Here is a 20,297-nt window from a genome sequence, read left to right on the forward strand (position 1 = left end):
CAAGGGACAACCCTGTCTAGTCCCGTTATTAATCCCAAAACTATCTGACAGGGTGCCGTTAACTCTGACTTTGGCCGTCGGTTGGGAATAAAGCGAGAGGACCGCTGTTATATATTGGGGGGGAAGCCAAACCTAAGCATTACTTGTTCCATGAACCTCCAGCTCACTCTGTCGAAAGCCTTCTCAGCATCCGTCGACAGAAGCATCAAAGGTATACCCCGAGTCTTAGCAAACATTATAGACTGAATGACTTTAGTAGAATTGTCCTTCCCTTCCCTGCCTCTTACAAAACCTACTTGATCTGCATGAATTAGCTTAGGTAAGAAATTGCTTAATCTGCCCGCTAATATTTTAGCCCACATCTTAATATCTGCATTAAGCAGTGATATTGGTCTGTAGCTAGCGCACAGGTTGGGGTCTTTACCCTCCTTAGGGAGGACTGTAATGTATGCCTCTAAGGAATGTCTAGGGGGGAGCTGGCCTTCCAGATAGGAATTAAACAAAGACACTAGGCGAGGTAACAGTGTTTTTATAAACTTTTTATAATAGATAATGGGAAGACCATCTGGACCCGGTGCCTTTCCGTTCGGAATAGTAGAAAGAGTGTCTAAAATTTATTTGGGGGTAACTGGAGCAGTCAGCAAGGACTGGCCTTCAAGAGTTATTTTAGGGAGATGTAGTGAGGTCAAGAATTCTTTTATTTTTGCCAAGGCTGTGGCTGGCTCCTGCATGCTATCCGGTGTATTTAAATTGTATAAATTTTCATAAAAGGTTTTAAACTCCCTGGCAATATCTGCAGTCCCGAGAATTGAGGAGCCATCCAAAGCTCTGAGTTGTCTAAGAAACGTCTTTTCTTTTTGTTTCTTAAGTAGGGATGTCATAAGCTTACTACTTTTATTGCCATGAAGATAAAACTTCTGCTTACTTCTCATGTAGATTTTTGCTGATTGAATGTTTAAAAGTTTTTTCAATGAGGTTCTCAGATCTGTCAGTTCAGATAATGTTTTATTTACCTGAGATCTCTTATGTAGTCTCTCGTAGGAGCTTATTTGATGTAGAATAGACACAACCTTTTTTGTTTGCTCTTTTTTCAAATAGGAGCCTAGGGCTATAAATTCCCCTCTCATTACTGCTTTATGTGATTCCCATACCATAGGCAAGGGCGGGCCTGAGTGCAAATTATTTTGAAAAAAGAAGTCAAGAGTGTTTGTCAGTTTTTCAATGTGGGAATCCGAGTCCAACAGTGTCTCATTCAGTGACCATGACCCAGCCGGCCGTGGTAGAGTTTTTATCTCTATGTCAAGGAAAATGGGAGCGTGGTCTGAGAGAGAGATGATATCTATATTAGCTTTTTTAACTAATTGGAGATTAGCTGTTTGTATCAATAGGTAATCAATTCTGTGATAGCTATTATTCGGATGGGAATAAAAAGTGTAATCTCTGCCCGAAGGAAAAAGTGTTCTCCAAGGGTCTATCAGATGCAATTTTTGTAATGTAAGGTGTAATCTTCTCAGCGCCCTTTGAGCCGACCTGCCCGTTGAAGTATCTAAAATTGGGTTCAAAGATACATTAAAATCCCCTTCCACCAACAACAGACCCTCAGTAAAAAGTTCTAGAACATTCATTGTTTTACACAGCCAACCTATCTGGTTCCTATTTGGGGCATATAAATTACACAGGGTAATCTTAGTGTTGGCCAAAAAGCCCTTAATTATAATGTACCTGCCTTCTGAATCCGATAAACAATCACTCAAAATAAAGGGAACATTTTTCTTTATAGCAATACTCACTCCACCCGACGCTGAACCACCCGTACTGTGATACCAGGTCGGGTAGCGAGATCTAGACATATCTGGGACTCTCCCTTTTTTAAAATATGTCTCCTGCAGGAAAACTATACTAGACTTCTTTGAATGCAAAAGATTCATTACTTGGCTTCTCTTACTTGGGGATCGCAAGCCCTTTACATTATACGAAGCCACTGTCATAGTGGCGAAGTTCACCTTATCACCCATAGTTTGGTAAAGGAAGTAATAACAAAGATTCCTCTGTCATCAAACCACCGAAATTAAAAAAAAATAAAGAGATAAAAAAAATAACAAAAACCCTAAAAATTATTAAGATAAAACAAGAGAAATATAACAAGAACCAACTACCTGCCTGTAGCAGAGGTAGGGGGTCAAACATACCTCCCATAACAGAGCAGGAAATAACATTTCTGACACACAAGTGGCACATGTTAACTTATACGGCAATTGAATGATATCAACACATGAGTAAATGTCAAACTTAGCAAGCTAAAATAAGATAGAACATGTCCGAATGGATCGAGGGGTCCGGCTCCAGTATTGGAAAAATGCAACCGAGAGAAGCACAAGAAAGCTCAGGGGGGTATCTCCTTTTCCATTCCAGATTTCCCTCTTTTAGGAGTCGAGCGTTTCTTTCCTAGGACCCAGTCACCCTGCCCTCCAGTAAAAGCATGGACAGGGGGAGGTGTGCGATGATCCATGTCCAGAGGTAGCCAGGAAGGAATATCCATAGGGGCAATGCCAAAAGCGTCCCATATTTTGGGTAAATCTTCAGGGGTCCGAACCATTATTTGCCTACCATCTCCTTGTATAGATATACCAAACGGAAACAGCCATTTATATAAGATTTTACATGAGCGCAACACCTCCAGGAGGGGCCTTAGGACTCTTCTTTTTGCAAGGGTTGACGGTGCAACGTCCTGATAAAGATGAATAGCAGATCCCTCATAAGAAAGATTTTTAATGTCTCTTGAGGCAGACAAAATAGCATTGGTATCCAAATAGCTCAATAGGCCGCAAATCACATCCCTCGGAGGTTCCATTGGCTTCGGCTTTGGTCTAAGTGATCTATGCACCCTCTCTATTATAATTCGATCACATGTTTCTTGTGGGATTAAGAGGGCAAAGATCTCCTTCGTAGATTTTTCTAATATTTCTGTGGAAACACTTTCAGGCAAGCCTTTTATCCGTATGTTCTTCCTGCGACTCCAATTTTCCTGATCCTCGAGAGCCAGAAAAGAGTTGTTAAGCTGTGTTCTGTGGTAGTCCAGATGCTCTCTCATGGCAGTGGAGTGGCTAATGATAGAGGACTGAGAGGACTCCAAAGACTCCACTCTATTACCAATGTGTAGCAAATCCGCTCTCATGCCAGATATCTCATTAACTAATGGTTTTATAGCTTGTGCTAATAATTTTTTAAAAAACGATCTAGAAAGTTTCCCAGAATCTGATTGAGTGACATCGCTGCCTGAAGCATCATCACTGGAGTCTGAGTCCTCGACATGCTCCTCCTCCACAACCTCTGCAGGGAGCCTTTTAGCATTAGGCTTAGACGAAGCAGATTTATTTTTCAAAAATTTATCCATTTCACCCTGTTTGCTTCTATACGCCTGTGCAGCCAACGGTTTTGCACGCTCTTTGTTAGTTTTGACCATTTTGCTTAATTAAAGCGCGCCTTTAATTTACCACCCGTGCGTCCAGAAAAGTCTAGTAGTGCATTTTTCTATATGAAAATAGCCCCATGCAACTTGGAGGGCGAGGGGTTAATATATGGAAACATCCGTGGGGATCTGCTGGAGCCGGTAGGGACAGGGTAACGTCAAATCCCCACCACGGCGCTGCAGAAAAGACACAATGTCCTCCTCACCAATGTCGCATAAATCTGTAGACAGCAGCACCTCTATGTGGGGAGAGCGATATCCCCCGATCCAAAAACAACTCAGACCCTGGGAAATGTCTTAGTAAAAATAGGGGGCCGTCAACACCTCGTCTGGCCCAGAGCCAGCACCCTCCTCCACCGCACATAACGATAGTGCTCCCCGCAGGCCCCAGAGACAGATCACCGGGGGTTCCCTCTCACCGCCGTTTGCTCTAACGGGCGAGACCGCTCCTTGTTCCGCGGTCTCACGCCTCTATCGAGGGCCTCCTGCAGTCCGGTTTCCAGGCCTTGTGCTCAGGGGGATGTAAAGATGGCGCCCATCTCTCTCCAGCGCTGCAGCACCCTCCACGAGGCCGCTCTGCGCTCCGGTGTCACGGTGGAGAGCAGCAGCCCCTCTCTTCTCCCTACCACCCCTCACCTTCTTCTCCAAGCCCGGGGCACACTAAAATTAGTTTTAGCCACTTTCGTCCGGGCCAAATAAGGTAGTTTTGTGGCTGGAAGCGGGAGCTGCCATAAGACACGTCCTCCCTGTGTGAGATCCAGGCCACGCCCCCAGCTTTTACTATATTTTCTTTTCACTAATCTTTCATGTGCAAAATCCAATCTTTTCAAAGGTAAAACAAGAAACTGTGAACACGATTTCATCCAACATGAAGATTTCAAGTCCATCGTCTTAAAAATGCAGCCATCAAAATATATGGCATTGCTGATGGTTCTCAGTTGTCTTTTTGGAACAAGTTTAAATACTTTAATTGACATTTTATTGCTGAAAGAAATTTGGTGTAGAGGATTTCCAGCTATCAATACATAGATTTCTATTATCTGCAAATGATGTCATCAATATCATGGGAAACATCTAGTAATATTTCTTTAAGTTTTCATAATCGTTAATTTCATTCTTGAGACAGATTTTGACTCAAACATATTTAGTTGTCCCATTTTCAAATGTCTTGGCCCATTTTAATAACATACTGTATATATTATTTTACTCTTTTCGAGAAGGTCCAAAGTTTTGACCAAGTAAAACACTACACTGTGAACAGGTTTTGAACCTGTGTGGGGATTTGCGGCCATCACAGCCAATTATAGGCTCACTTTAACAGATGTGTTTGCCATGTGAACACAGAAAAGAGCCTGTGAAAAGATTTTGGCCTAAGTTCGCATGAATATCTATTGTAGGATACAGCCATGAGCAAATGAACTTGACTGACTTACTGAAGAGAAAGGAGTGGTCTGAGATTAAAGAGTAGAAGGAGATGAATGGATTGTATATTGAGAAACGCAGAGATTTTGTTGACCACATGTTTCTCATGGTTAAAATTGTCTTTGGTTTCCGCACACTGTCAGGGAATTAATCTGCATTGTTTTATTATTCCCAGCTTTTACTATATTTTCTTTTCACTAATCTTTCATGTGCAAAATCCAATCTTTTCAAAGGTAAAACAATAAACTGTGAACACGATTTCATCCAACATGAAGATTTCAAGTCCATCGTCTTAAAAATGCAGCCATCAAAATATATGACATTGCTGATGGTTCTCAGTTGTCTTTTTGGAACCAGTTTAAATACTTTCATTGACTTTTTATTGCTGAAAGAAATTTGGTGTAGAGGATTTCCAGTTATCAAAACATAGATTTCTATTATCTGCAAATGATGTCATCAATATCATGGGAAACATAGAGTAATATTTCTTGAAGTTTTCATACTGCTTTATTCCATTCTTGAGGCAGATTTTGTCCCATTTTCATATCACTTTGCCCGTTTTAATAATATACTGTATATATTATTTTACTCTTTTCGAGAAGGTCCAAAGTTTTGACCAAGTAAAACACTGCGCTGTGAACAGGATTTGAAGCTGTGCAGGGATACCCCATTGGATTTTGAGTCCAACGCCTTAACCACTCGGCCATCACAGCCAACTGTTGACTAATCTATCAGATGTTTTTGCCATGTGAGCACAGAGGGAGAGCCTGTGAGAAGATTTTGGTCTAAGTTCACCTGAATCTCTACTGAACTACAAAGCCATGAGCATGAAAACTAGACTGACTTACTGAAGAGAAAGAAGTGGTCTGAGATCAAAGAGTAGAAGGAGATAAATGGATTGTATATTAAGAAACGCAGTGATTTTGTTGACCACATGTTTCTCATGGTTAAAATTGTGGTTGGACACCGCGCACTGCCAGGGAATTAACCTGCATTTTTTTTTTATTCCCAACTTTTACTATATTTTCTTTTCACTAATCTTTCATAAGCAAAATCCAATCTTTTCAAAACTAATACAATAAACTGAACATGATTTCATCCAACAAGAAGATTTCAAGTCCATCGTCTTAAAAATGCAGCCATCAAAATATATGGCATTGCTGATGGTTCTCAGTTGTCTTTTTGGAACCAGTTTAAATACTTTAATTGACATTTTATTGCTGAAAGAAATTTGGTGTAGAGGATTTCCAGCTATCAATACATAGATTTCTATTATCTGCAAATGATGTCATCAATATCATGGGAAACATCTGGTAATATTTTTTTAAGTTTTCATACTTGTTAATTTCAATCTTGAGACAGATTTCGACTCAAACATATTTAGTTGTCCCATTTTCATATGTCTTGGCCCATTTTAATAATATACTGTATATATTATTTTACTCTTTTCGAGAAGGTCCAAAGTTTTGACCAAGTAAAACACTGCACTGTGAACAGGTTTTGAACCTGTGTGGAGATTTGCGGCCATCACAGCCAATTATAGGCTCACTTTATCAGATGTGTTTGCCATGTGAACACAGAGAACAGCCTGTGAGAAGATTTTGGCCTAAGTTCGCATGAATATCTATTGTAGGATACAGCAATGAGCAAGAGAACTTGACTGACTTACTGAAGAGAAAGGAGTGGTCTGAGATCAAAGAGTATAAGGAGATGAATGGATTGTATATTGAGAAATGCAGAGATTTTGTTGACCACATGTTTCTCATGGTTAAAATTGTCTTTGGTTTCCGCACACTGTCAGGGAATTAATCTGCATTGTTTTATTATTCCCAGCTTCTGCTATATTTTCTTTTCACTAATCTTTCATGTGCAAAATCCAATCTTTTCAAAGGTAAAACAATAAACTGTGAACACGATTTCATTCAACATGAAGATTTCAAGTCCATCGTCTTAAAAATGCAGCCATCAAAATATATGGCATTGCTGATGGTTCTCAGTTGTGTTTTTGGAACCAGTTTAAATACTTTCATTGACTTTTTATTGCTGAAAGAAATTTGGTGTAGAGGATTTCCAGCAACCAATACATAGATTTCTATTATGGGCAAATGATGTCATCAATATCATGCGAAAAATGGAGTAACATTTCTTGAAGTTTTCATACTGCTTAATTTCATTCTTGAGGCAGATTTTGAGTCAAACATGTTGGAGTTGTCCCATTTTCATATCACTTGGCCCGTTTTAATAATATACTGTATATATTATTTTACTCTTTTCGAGAAGGTCCAAAGTTTTGACCAAGTAAAACACTGCGCTGTGAACAGGATTTTAACCTGTGCGGGGATACCCCATTGGATTTCAAGTCCAACGCCTTAACCACTCGGCCATCACAGCCAACTGTTGAATAATCTATCAGATGTTTTTGCCATGTGAGCACAGAGGGAAAGCCTGTGAGAAGATTTTGGACTAAGTTCACCTGAAACTCTACTGAACTACACAGCCATGAGCATGAAAACTAGACTGACTTACTGAAGAGAAAGAAGTGGTCTGAGATCAAAGAGTAGAAGGAGATAAATGGATTGTATATTAAGAAACGCAGTGATTTTGTTGACCACATGTTTCTCATGCATAAAATTGTGGTTGGACACCGCGCACTGCCAGGGAATTAATCTGCATTTTTTTATTATTCCGAACTTTTACTATATTTTCTTTTCACTAATCTTTCATAAGCAAAATCCAATCTTTTCAAAACTAATACAATAAACTGAACATGATTTCATCCAACAAGAAGATTTCAAGTCCATCGTCTTAAAAATGCAGCCATCAAAATATATGGCATTGCTGATGGTTCTCAGTTGTCTTTTTGGAACCAGTTTAAATACTTTAATTGACATTTTATTGCTGAAAGAAATTTGGTGTAGAGGATTTCCAGCTATCAATACATAGATTTCTATTATCTGCAAATGATGTCATCAATATCATGGGAAACATCTAGTAATATTTCTTTAAGTTTTCATACTTGTTAATTTCATTCTTGAGACAGATTTCGACTCAAATATATTTAGTAGTCCCATTTTCATATGTCTTGTCCCATTTTAATAATATACTGTATATATTATTTTACTCTTTTCGAGAAAGTCCAAAGTTTTGACCAAGTAAATCACTGCACTGTGAACAGGATTTGAACCTGTGTGGGGATTTGCGGCCATCACAGCCAATTATAGGCTCACTTTATCAGATGTGTTTGCCATGTGAACACAGAGAACAGCCTGTGAAAAGATTTTGGCCTAAATTCGCATGAATATCTATTGTAGGATACAGCCATGAGCAAGAGAACTTGACTGACTTACTGAAGAGAAAGGAGTGGTCTGAGATTAACACTAGAACTACTGTACTCGTGACACCTACTAGAACTACTGAATGTAGTCATTTTGACTACTGACTTGTTTTCGTTATTAGAGTTTCATTTGTGGTTATTTATTAATTATATTTTTTTAATGTATTATTATTGTGAGATCCAACAGTAATGCTTTGGAATGTTTTTTTCATTTTTTTTTTTTCATATTTTTCTACAGGAAATAACAAAAGTAAAGTAAGCAAAACAATAATAGACGTTTTTAAATAATTTATTATTAAAGTGCACACATATAAACAACAACTCAAGAACAACAAGCAGAGAAAATGTAAGTGAAGGAGAAGAAAAATGAAAATATGGCGCAGAATCTCAATAAAAACGACCAACCGTTATTATGAAGTACAACCGGTAACTTTCTAAACATTTGTTGATTCGCATTTCAGGCATCGTCTTTCAATTACAGCGGTACATTGCCCACACAAAGACTTATGGCAAGTCATACAATTTCCAACAGATCGATTTATTTTTGCATTTTGCTTTTATCTGGCAAAATTTTTTTTGAGACATCACATCTGAAGATGTAGCAACTTGAGACATGCCACCCTTTCCCCTAGATACAACATACGGACCACTCAACTCTGTGACAAGCTTTTGCAAAAATGCCTTTCGTGACATTTGTCATGTGGTCATCTTCTTGTATAATATCCAAGCATTTATACCCGCTAAGTCTAAGGTATTTTCAAATGCGTGAACAGGCCGTCTCCTAGTACCTGTTCTTGTGCTGTATTTGCGTGCCATCTGATCTACTACATCTACTCCATATTTTGTTTCATTATAAAACTTTACAGTTTCTGGAGATTTTTTGGAGATTCAGAAGCAACAAGAACATCGGGATGGACGGAACTCAGAATTATCACATTTTTGGTTGGCTTACCTTGATACATGGTAAGTGTAAAATTATCCTCATTTTTATAGACTTTAGTGCTGTACAACTTTTCTTTCATTGTTTTTATTTCTTTAGGCACTTCTCGTCTTATCTTATTTAGCGTTCCCACGATAGTCGTTCCCTGGCTTTTTAGCTGTTTGGCAAGTTTTACTGATGTAAAATAATTATCGGTGGTTACATTTCGACCTTTTTTCAAAAACGGCTGCAATAGTTTCATGACTACGTGGTCAGCTAAACGGTCATCAGCACGGCGTGAATCATCTTTACCCAGATAAGGGAAGCCATTTACAACATATTTACTATCCTTATCTACAGCTAGCCAAAATTTATGGCCATATTTATCTGGCTTGGAAGGTGTATACTGTGTGAAAGGACACCTGGTTTTGCTTGGAAAAGTTGTTCATCAACCGTAATGTATGGGCCAGGTTTGTAACAAGCAATGCAATTGCCAATAAACCTGTCCCACACAATAGAAAAGAGAGCAAATTTGCCGGTTTGCAGTCTCTGCGATCGATTGGACTTCTCATCAAATCTGAGGTAATGCATAATTTCTACAAAACGGTCCCTAGACATTATCGCTTTGCATAACGGTATTCCCCAGTCATAATCTAACCAGGTAACACGATGAAAATGTGAAAAGTTGACATCTGAATTGAACTAAATCTATATGAACATCAGGGTAAATAAGATACAGTGAAAAAATTATGCACAAAACTTTACAGCAACTTTTAGTGACAAAAGGACAGCAAAATATAGCAGGTAGTCAAAAAGACTACCTTTTAGTAGTTATAGGTGAATGTTGAAATAAATGGGCAATTTTTGCACCTAAATTATTTATTGCCACAAAATCTTTTTTAACATCCTATTTGAGGAAAAGTCACCGAGTCTCAAGCCGGAATTCCAAAAAATGTAGTCACAGAGGAGAAATACATAGTGCGAAGTAGTCAAAATGACTACCTCAGTAGTTCTAGTGTTAAAGAGTAGAAGGAGATGAATGGATTGTATATTGAGAAACGCAGAGATTTTGTTGACCACGTGTTTCTAATGGTTAAAATTGTCTTTGGTTTCCGCACACTGTCAGGGAATTAATCTGCATTGTTTTATTATTCCCAGCTTTTACTACATTTTCTTTTCACTAATCTTTCATGTGCAAAATCCAATCTTTCAAAGGTAAAACAATAAACTGTGAACACGATTTCATCCAACATGAAGATTTCAAGTCCATCGTCTTAAAAATGCAGCCATCAAAATATATGGCATTGCTGATGGTTCTCAGTTGTCTTTTTGGAACCAGTTTAAATACTTTCATTGACTTTTTATTGCTGAAAGAAATTTGGTGTAGAGGATTTCCAGCAACCAATACATAGATTTCTATTATCTGCAAATGATGTCATCAATATCATGGGGAACATCGAGTAATATTTCTTGAAGTTTTCATACTGCTTAATTTCATTCTTGAGGCAAACATGTTGGAGTTGTCCCATTTTCATATCACTTGGCCCGTTTTAATAATATACTGTATATATTATTTTACTCTTTTCGAGAAGGTCCAAAGTTTTGACCAAGTAAAACACTGCGCTGTGAACAGGATTTGAACCTGTGCGGGGATACCCCATTGGATTTCAAGTCCAACGCCTTAACCAGTCGGCCATCACAGCCAACTGTTGAATAATCTATCAGATGTTTTTGCCATGTGAGCACAGAGGGAAAGCCTGTGAGAAGATTTTGGTCTAAGTTCACCTGAATCTCTACTGAACTACACAGCCATGAGCATGAAAACTAGACTGACTTACTGAAGAGAAAGAAGTGGTCTGAGATCAAAGAGTAGAAGGAGATAAATGGATTGTATATTAAGAAACGCAGTGATTTTGTTGACCACATGTTTCTCATGCTTAAAATTGTGGTTGGACACCGCGCACTGCCAGGGAATTAATCTGCATTTTTTTATTATTCCCAACTTTTACTATATTTTCTTTTCACTAATCTTTCATAAGCAAAATCCAATCTTTTCAAAACTAATACAATAAACTGAACATGATTTCATCCAACATGAAGATTTCAAGTCCATCGTCTTAAAAATGCAGCCATCAAAATATGTGACATTGCTGATGGTTCTCAGTTGTCTTTTTGGAACCAGTTTAAATACTTTAATTGACATTTTATTGCTGAAAGAAATTTGGTGTAGAGGATTTCCAGCTATCAATACATAGATTTCTATTATCTGCAAATGATGTCATCAATATCATGGGAAACATCTAGTAATATTTTTTTAAGTTTTCATACTTGTTAATTTCAATCTTGAGACAGATTTCGACTCAAACATATTTAGTTGTCCCATTTTCATATGTCTTGGCCCATTTTAATAATATACTGTATATATTATTTTACTCTTTTCGAGAAGGTCCAAAGTTTTGACCAAGTAAAACACTGCACTGTGAACAGGTTTTGAACCTGTGTGGAGATTTGCGGCCATCACAGCCAATTATAGGCTCACTTTATCAGATGTGTTTGCCATGTGAACACAGAGAACAGCCTGTGAGAAGATTTTGGCCTAAGTTCGCATTAATATCTATTGTAGGATACAGCCATGAGCAAGAGAACTTGACTGACTTACTGAAGAGAAAGGAGTGGTCTGAGATCAAAGAATAGAAGGAGATGAATGGATTGTATATTGAGAAACGCAGAGATTTTGTTGACCACATGTTTCTCATGGTTAAAATTGTCTTTGGTTTCCGCACACTGTCAGGGAATTAATCTGCATTGTTTTATTATTCCCAGCTTCTGCTATATTTTCTTTTCACTATTCTTTCATGTGCAAAATCCAATCTTTTCAAAGGTAAAACAATAAACTGTGAACACGATTTCATTCAACATGAAGATTTCAAGTCCATCGTCTTAAAAATGCAGCCATCAAAATATATGGCATTGCTGATGGTTCTCAGTTGTGTTTTTGGAACCAGTTTAAATACTTTCATTGACTTTTTATTGCTGAAAGAAATTTGGTGTAGAGGATTTCCAGCAACCAATACATAGATTTCTATTATGGGCAAATGATGTCATCAATATCATGCGAAACATGTAGTAACATTTCTTGAAGTTTTCATACTGCTTAATTTCATTCTTGAGGCAGATTTTGAGTCAAACATGTTGGAGTTGTCCCATTTTCATATCACTTGGCCCGTTTTAATAATATACTGTATATATTATTTTACTCTTTTCGAGAAGGTCCAAAGTTTTGACCAAGTAAAACACTGCGCTGTGAACAGGATTTGAACCTGTGCGGGGATACCCCATTGGATTTCAAGTCCAACACCTTAACCACTCGGCCATCACAGCCAACTGTTGAATAATCTATCAGATGTTTTTGCCATGTGAGCACAGAGGGAAAGCCTGTGAGAAGATTTTGGTCTAAGTTCACCTGAATCTCTACTGAACTACACAGCCATGAGCATGAAAACTAGACTGACTTACTGAAGAGAAAGAAGTGGTCTGAGATCAAAGAGTAGAAGGAGATAAATGGATTGTATATTAAGAAACGCAGTGATTTTGTTGACCACATGTTTCTCATGCTTAAAATTGTGGTTGGACACCGCGCACTGCCAGGGAATTAATCTGCATTTTTTTATTATTCCCAACTTTTACTATATTTTCTTTTCACTAATCTTTCATAAGCAAAATCCAATCTTTTCAAAACTAATACAATAAACTGAACATGATTTCATCCAACATGAAGATTTCAAGTCCATCGTCTTAAAAATGCAGCCATCAAAATATATGGCATTGCTGATGGTTCTCAGTTGTCTTTTTGGAACCAGTTTAAATACTTTCATTGACTTTTTATTGCTGAAAGAAATTTGGTGTAGAGGATTTCCAGTTATCAAAACATAGATTTCTATTATCTGCAAATGATGTCATCAATATCATGGGAAACATCGAGTAATATTTCTTGAAGTTTTCATACTGCTTTATTTCATTCTTGAGGCAGAGTTTGAGTCAAACATGTTGAAGTTGTCCCATTTTCATATCACTTTGCCCGTTTTAATAATATACTGTATATATCATTTTACTCTTTTCGAGAAGGTCCAAAGTTTTGACCAAGTAAAACACTGTGCTGTGAACAGGATTTGAACCTGTGCGGGGATACCCCATTGGATTTCGAGTCCAACGCCTTAACCACTTGGCCATCACAGCCAACTTTTGACTAATCTATCAGATGTTTTTGCCATGTGAGCACAGAGGGAGAGCCTGTGAGAAGATTTTGGTCTAAGTTCACCTGAATCTCTACTGAACTACAAAGCCATGAGCATGAAAACTAGACTGACTTACTGAAGAGAAAGAAGTGGTCTGAGATCAAAGAGTAGAAGGAGATAAATGGATTGTATATTAAGAAACGCAGGGATTTTGTTGACCACATGTTTCTCATGCTTAAAATTGTGGTAGGACACCGCGCACTGCCAGGGAATTAACCTGCATTTTTTTTTTTATTCCCAACTTTTACTATATTTTCTTTTCACTAATCTTTCATAAGCAAAATCCAATCTTTTCAAAACTAATACAATAAACTGAACATGATTTCATCCAACAAGAAGATTTCAAGTCCATCGTCTTAAAAATGCAGCCATCAAAATATATGGCATTGCTGATGGTTCTCAGTTGTCTTTTTGGAACCAGTTTAAATACTTTAATTGACATTTTATTGCTGAAAGAAATTTGGTGTAGAGGATTTCCAGCTATCAATACATAGATTTCTATTATCTGCAAATGATGTCATCAATATCATGGGAAACATCTAGTAATATTTCTTTAAGTTTTCATACTTGTTAATTTCATTCTTGAGACAGATTTCGACTCAAATATATTTAGTAGTCCCATTTTCATATGTCTTGTCCCATTTTAATAATATACTGTATATATTATTTTACTCTTTTCGAGAAAGTCCAAAGTTTTGACCAAGTAAAACACTGCACTGTGAACAGGATTTGAACCTGTGTGGGGATTTGCGGCCATCACAGCCAATTATAGGCTCACTTTATCAGATGTGTTTGCCATGTGAACACAGAGAACAGCCTGTGAAAAGATTTTGGCCTAAATTCGCATGAATATCTATTGTAGGATACAGCCATGAGCAAGAGAACTTGACTGACTTACTGAAGAGAAAGGAGTGGTCTGAGATTAACACTAGAACTACTGTACTCGTGACACCTACTAGAACTACTGAATGTAGTCATTTTGACTACTGACTTGTTTTCGTTATTAGAGTTTCATTTGTGGTTATTTATTAATTATATTTTTTTAATGTATTATTATTGTGAGATCCAACAGTAATGCTTTGGAATGTTTTTTTTATTTTTTTTTTTCATATTTTTCTACAGGAAATAACAAAAGTAAACTAAGCAAAACAATAATAGATGTTTTAAAATAATTTATTATTAAAGTGCACACATATAAACAACAACTCAAGAACAACAAGCAGAGAAAATGTAAGTGAAGGAGAAGAAAAATGAAAATATGGCGCAGAATCTCAATAAAAACGACCAACCGTTATTATGAAGTACAACCGGTAACTTTCTAAACATTTGTTGATTCGCATTTCAGGCATCGTCTTTCAATTACAGCGGTACATTGCCCACACAAAGACTTATGGCAAGTCATACAATTTCCAACAGATCGATTTATTTTTGCATTTTGCTTTTATCTGGCAAAATTTTTTTTGAGACATCACATCTGAAGATGTAGCAACTTGAGACATGCCACCCTTTCCCCTAGATACAACATACGGACCACTCAACTCTGTGACAAGCTTTTGCAAAAATGCCTTGCGTGACATTTGTCAGGTGGTCATCTTCTTGTATAATATCCAAGCATTTATACCCACTAAGTCTAAGGTATTTTCAAATGCGTGAACAGGCCGTCTCCTAGTACCTGTTCTTGTGCTGTATTTGCGTGCCATCTGATCTACTATGTCACGTCCGCCATGTCTGCCACGTCTGTTTGTCTCAAGAACTCCTGGAGCGATGTGCATGCGCATGTTTTGTCTGCTGTCCTGCATGTTCGCTAGAGCTGTGTGCAGACTCACCTCATGTCTGAGCTGCAGGATCCCTGCGTTTCTGCTCTGCCTTCTGTGATCTTCTCGTCATGTCTGGAGTCCTTGATCATGTGATGTTTCTTAAGATCCTGCACTGTCTGGTTCTGCAATCATCTCGTCATGTCTAGAATCCCGGATCATATGTTCTTCCTAGGATCCTGCACTGGTTGGTTCGGTGATCATCTCGTCATGTCTGAAACCCTGATCATGTGACGTTTCCTAAGATCCTGCACTGTCTGGTTCTGCTATCATCTCGTCATGTCTAGAATCCCGGAAGTTCTCCCCTGGTCCTGACCTGGAGGAGGAGGTGCTATGCCCTATATCAGGCCGCCTCTTCCTATGCTCAGGGCCTGATTATTGTGTTGCTTCCCTGCAAGGCTCTGGGTCTGTGGGGTTGCTCCCTCTATTCTGTGCCCTTGCACTTTGCTCTGTAGTGCGTCTCTGCACACGCTCCGTGCTCGTATTCCGCCTCTTGTCTTGTGCCATGTCTTGTGTTGTCTCTCGTGCCATGTTTGTCTTTGCCTTGCTTTGCCTTGTAGTCCTTCTGCTGTTCTTTGTCTTAGTCTGTTTTGCTATGTCTTGCCTTAGCTATGCTTTGACTTGTAGTCCTTCCTGTGTTCTCTGCCTCGCCTGTTTTGCTATGTCTTGCTTTTGCTATGCTTTGACTTGTAGTCCTCCCTGTGTTCTCTGCCTTGCTATTCCTTGCTTGGTGTTCCTCCCTATGGTCTCAGTCTTTGCTTGCTCTGCCTCGCTCTCTCCTATGGTGCTCTGTAGTGCTCCCTGGCACACGCACCATTTCTCCTCTCCTTAGTGCTCGTTTCTTTGTCTAGTCCCAAGGTCTTCCCTTGGCTCGGCTCTGGGCTTCTGCCTACGCTCCGCTGCTAGACTCTGTCCTCTCTCTGACCTGGCTCTGTTTCTGCCTGTATTCCTTGCCTTGTTCCCTGCCTTGTCCTTGCATTGAACCCCGGCGTGGGTTCCCCTTGGCCGTCTCCTGTGCTGTGGTAAGTGCCACATGTTTGTGTACAGCCGTGTGTACTGGCCAGTGTGGCGTGCCCCCTGCGTGGCTCCTAGCACGCAGCCCTTCCTTGTGCCCTGGCGTGGCTCCTAGCACGCACCCTGCCTTGAACCCTGGCGTGGCTCCTAGCACGCACCCTGCCCTGAACCTGGCGTGGCTCCTAGCACGAAGGTTCCTTTGCCCCCTCCTGTGCCTTAGTCGTGCCTCGTGCTGGCGTTACAGCCGTGTGCATTGGCCAGTGAGGTGTGCGTCCCTGCGTAGCTCCTAGCACGCAGCCCTGCTCTGAACCCTGGCGTGTCTCTACATGCACCCTGTCTTGTGCCTTGGCGTGTCTCTACACGCACTCTGTCTTGTGCCTTGGCGTGTCTCTACACGCACTCTGTCTTGTGCCTTGGTGTGTCTCTACACGCACTCTGTCTTGTGCCTTGGCGTGTCTCTACACGCACTCTGTCTTGTACCTTGGCGTGTCTCTACACGCACTCTGTCTTGTGCCTTGGCGTGTCTCTACACGCACTCTGTCTTGTGCCTTGGCGTGTCTCTACACGCACTCTGTCTTGTGCCTTGGCGTGTCTCTACACGCACTCTGTCTTGTGCCTTGGCGTGTCTCTACACGCACTCTGTCTTGTGCCTTGGCGTGTCTCTACACGCACTCTGTCTTGTGCCTTGGCGTGTCTCTACACGCACTCTGTCTTGTACCTTGGCGTGTCTCTACACGCACTCTGTCTTGTACCTTGGCGTGTCTCTACACGCACTCTGTCTTGTACCTTGAGCCTTGGCGTGTCTCTACACGCACTCTGTCTTATACCTTGTACCTTGGCGTGTCTCTACACGCACTGTCTTATTCTATGCTTTGGCGTGGCTACACACGCACCCTGTCTCGTTTGCGAACCTTGGCGTGTCCCCTACACACGCACCTCGCTTTGAACCCTGGCGTGTCCCCTACACACGCACCTTGCCTTGCACCTAGTCTTGAACCCTGGTGTGTCCCCTACACACGCACCTAGCCTTGGACCCTGGCGTGTCCCCTACACACGCACCTAGCCTTGGACCTTGGCGTGTTCCCTAAACACGCACCCTGCTTGGATATCTGTCGTGCCTCCTTGCCTGAACCCTGGTTTGCCTGCCGGATGCCCGGAACCTGCCGACCGTTGCCAGAGGTCCGGAACCAGATGACTACGGCCTGATGTCCGGAGCTGACGTCCGCAGCCTGATCCCTGGACCCTGTCGGTTTGCCAGCAGTCCGGAGTCCGATGCCATCTTGCCATTACCTGTGCCTAGGCGTGCCATCTGGCACGTACCATGTTATGGACCTTGGCGTGCCCACGCGCGCACCTTGCATGTTTTGCTTGTTTTCTCTGTATGTGATCTTGTGTTATTCTAATGAAGATACCTTGCACCTACGTCTAGTCTCGTCTTGCTTCCTGCTTGTCCTTGTCATCAGACACTCGTCTAGTGTCCCCTGAGCCGGCCGTCTGGTCCCAGCAGTCGTGGTGGCTCACCCCCTTGGTCTTGCCCCTGACACTCCCTGTATAGGGGGTGGATTCTCACAAGGTCAGCTCGCCCTCGGTGGGTGGGTGCCACGACCCAGAGGGTCCACTCAAAAAATGGGCTCAGCAGGAGCTGAGTCCGTCACATACTACATCTACTCCATATTTTGTTTCATTATAAAACTTTACAGTTTCTGGAGATTTTTTGGAGATTCAGAAGCAACAAGAACATCGGGATGGACGGAACTCAGAATTATCACATTTTTGGTTGGCTTACCTTGATACACGGTAAGTGTAAAATTATCCTCATTTTTATAGACTTTAGTGCTGTACAACTTTTCTTTCATTGTTTTTATTTCTTTAGGCACTTCTCGTCTTATCTTATTTAGCGTTCCCACGATAGTCGTTCCCTGGCTTTTTAGCTGTTTGGCAAGTTTTACTGATGTAAAATAATTATCGGTGGTTACATTTCGACCTTTTTTCAAAAACGGCTGCAATAGTTTCATGACTACGTGGTCAGCTAAACGGTCATCAGCACGGCGTGAATCATCTTTACCCAGATAAGGGAAGCCATTTACAACATATTTACTATCCTTATCTACAGCTAGCCAAAATTTATGGCCATATTTATCTGGCTTGGAAGGTGTATACTGTGTGAAAGGACACCTGGTTTTGCTTGGAAAAGTTGTTCATCAACCGTAATGTATGGGCCAGGTTTGTAACAAGCAATGCAATTGCCAATAAACCTGTCCCACACAATAGAAAAGAGAGCAAATTTGCCGGTTTGCAGTCTCTGCGATCGATTGGACTTCTCATCAAATCTGAGGTAATGCATAATTTCTACAAAACGGTCCCTAGACATTATCGCTTTGCATAACGGTATTCCCCAGTCATAATCTAACCAGGTAACACGATGAAAATGTGAAAAGTTGACATCTGAATTGAACTAAATCTATATGAACATCAGGGTAAATAAGATACAGTGAAAAAATTATGAACAAAACTTTACAGCAACTTTTAGTGACAAAAGGACAGCAAAATATAGCAGGTAGTCAAAAAGACTACCTTTTAGTAGTTATAGGTGAATGTTGAAATAAATGGGCAATTTTTGCACCTAAATTATTTATTGCCACAAAATCTTTTTTAACATCCTATTTGAGGAAAAGTCACCGAGTCTCAAGCCGGAATTCCAAAAAATGTAGTCACAGAGGAGAAATACATAGTGCGAAGTAGTCAAAATGACTACCTCAGTAGTTCTAGTGTTAAAGAGTAGAAGGAGATGAATGGATTGTATATTGAGAAACGCAGAGATTTTGTTGACCACGTGTTTCTAATGGTTAAAATTGTCTTTGGTTTCCGCACACTGTCAGGGAATTAATCTGCATTGTTTTATTATTCCCAGCTTTTACTACATTTTCTTTTCACTAATCTTTCATGTGCAAAATCCAATCTTTTCAAAGGTAAAACAATAAACTGTGAACACGATTTCATCCAACATGAAGATTTCAAGTCCATCGTCTTAAAAATGCAGCCATCAAAATATATGGCATTGCTGATGGTTCTCAGTTGTCTTTTTGGAACCAGTTTAAATACTTTCATTGACTTTTTATTGCTGAAAGAAATTTGGTGTAGAGGATTTCCAGCAACCAATACATAGGTTTCTATTATCTGCAAATGATGTCATCAATATCATGGGGAACATCGAGTAATATTTCTTGAAGTTTTCATACTGCTTAATTTCATTCTTGAGGCAAACATGTTGGAGTTGTCCCATTTTCATATCACTTGGCCCGTTTTAATAATATACTGTATATATTATTTTACTCTTTTCCAGAAGGTCCAAAGTTTTGACCAAGTAAAACACTGCGCTGTGAACAGGATTTGAACCTGTGCAGGGATACCCCATTGGATTTCAAGTCCAACGCCTTAACCAGTCGGCCATCACAGCCAACTGTTGAATAATCTATCAGATGTTTTTGCCATGTGAGCACAGAGGGAAAGCCTGTGAGAAGATTTTGGTCTAAGTTCACCTGAATCTCTACTGAACTACACAGCCATGAGCATGAAAACTAGACTGACTTACTGAAGAGAAAGAAGTGGTCTGAGATCAAAGAGTAGAAGGAGATAAATGGATTGTATATTAAGAAACGCAGTGATTTTGTTGACCACATGTTTCTCATGCTTAAAATTGTGGTTGGACACCGCTCACTGCCAGGGAATTAATCTGCATTTTTTTATTATTCCCAACTTTTACTATATTTTCTTTTCACTAATCTTTCATAAGCAAAATCCAATCTTTTCAAAACTAATACAATAAACTGAACATGATTTCATCCAACATGAAGATTTCAAGTCCATCGTCTTAAAAATGCAGCCATCAAAATATATGGCATTGCTAATGGTTCTCAGTTGTCTTTTTGGAACCAGTTTAAATACTTTAATTGACATTTTATTGCTGAAAGAAATTTGGTGTTTCCAGCTATCAATACATAGATTTCTATTATCTGCAAATGATGTCATC

The 20,297-nt window shown here is 39.8% G+C and overlaps 6 non-coding genes across 6 annotated transcripts; all 6 read right to left on the bottom strand.

Moving 5' to 3' along the window:
* Positions 1 to 5,522: 5,522 nt before the first annotated feature.
* Positions 5,523 to 5,604, bottom strand: TRNAL-CAA (transfer RNA leucine (anticodon CAA)). The gene has a single exon. It is a non-coding gene; the product is annotated as a tRNA-Leu (tRNA).
* A 1,596-nt stretch (positions 5,605 to 7,200) lies between these two features.
* TRNAS-UGA (transfer RNA serine (anticodon UGA)) lies at positions 7,201 to 7,282 on the bottom strand. Its single transcript has one exon. It is a non-coding gene; the product is annotated as a tRNA-Ser (tRNA).
* A 3,483-nt stretch (positions 7,283 to 10,765) lies between these two features.
* TRNAS-UGA (transfer RNA serine (anticodon UGA)) lies at positions 10,766 to 10,847 on the bottom strand. The gene has a single exon. It is a non-coding gene; the product is annotated as a tRNA-Ser (tRNA).
* Positions 10,848 to 12,443: 1,596 nt separating this feature from the next.
* Positions 12,444 to 12,525, bottom strand: TRNAS-UGA (transfer RNA serine (anticodon UGA)). The gene has a single exon. It is a non-coding gene; the product is annotated as a tRNA-Ser (tRNA).
* Positions 12,526 to 13,298: 773 nt separating this feature from the next.
* On the bottom strand, positions 13,299 to 13,380 carry TRNAS-CGA (transfer RNA serine (anticodon CGA)). The gene has a single exon. It is a non-coding gene; the product is annotated as a tRNA-Ser (tRNA).
* Positions 13,381 to 19,642: 6,262 nt separating this feature from the next.
* TRNAS-UGA (transfer RNA serine (anticodon UGA)) lies at positions 19,643 to 19,724 on the bottom strand. The gene has a single exon. It is a non-coding gene; the product is annotated as a tRNA-Ser (tRNA).
* Between the last annotated feature and the right edge of the window lie 573 nt (positions 19,725 to 20,297).

Source organism: Dendrobates tinctorius, unplaced genomic scaffold (assembly GCF_039654945.1).
Source record: "Dendrobates tinctorius isolate UK_male_01 unplaced genomic scaffold, ASM3965494v1 ptg000151l, whole genome shotgun sequence".
Lineage (NCBI taxonomy): Eukaryota > Metazoa > Chordata > Amphibia > Anura > Dendrobatidae > Dendrobates > Dendrobates tinctorius.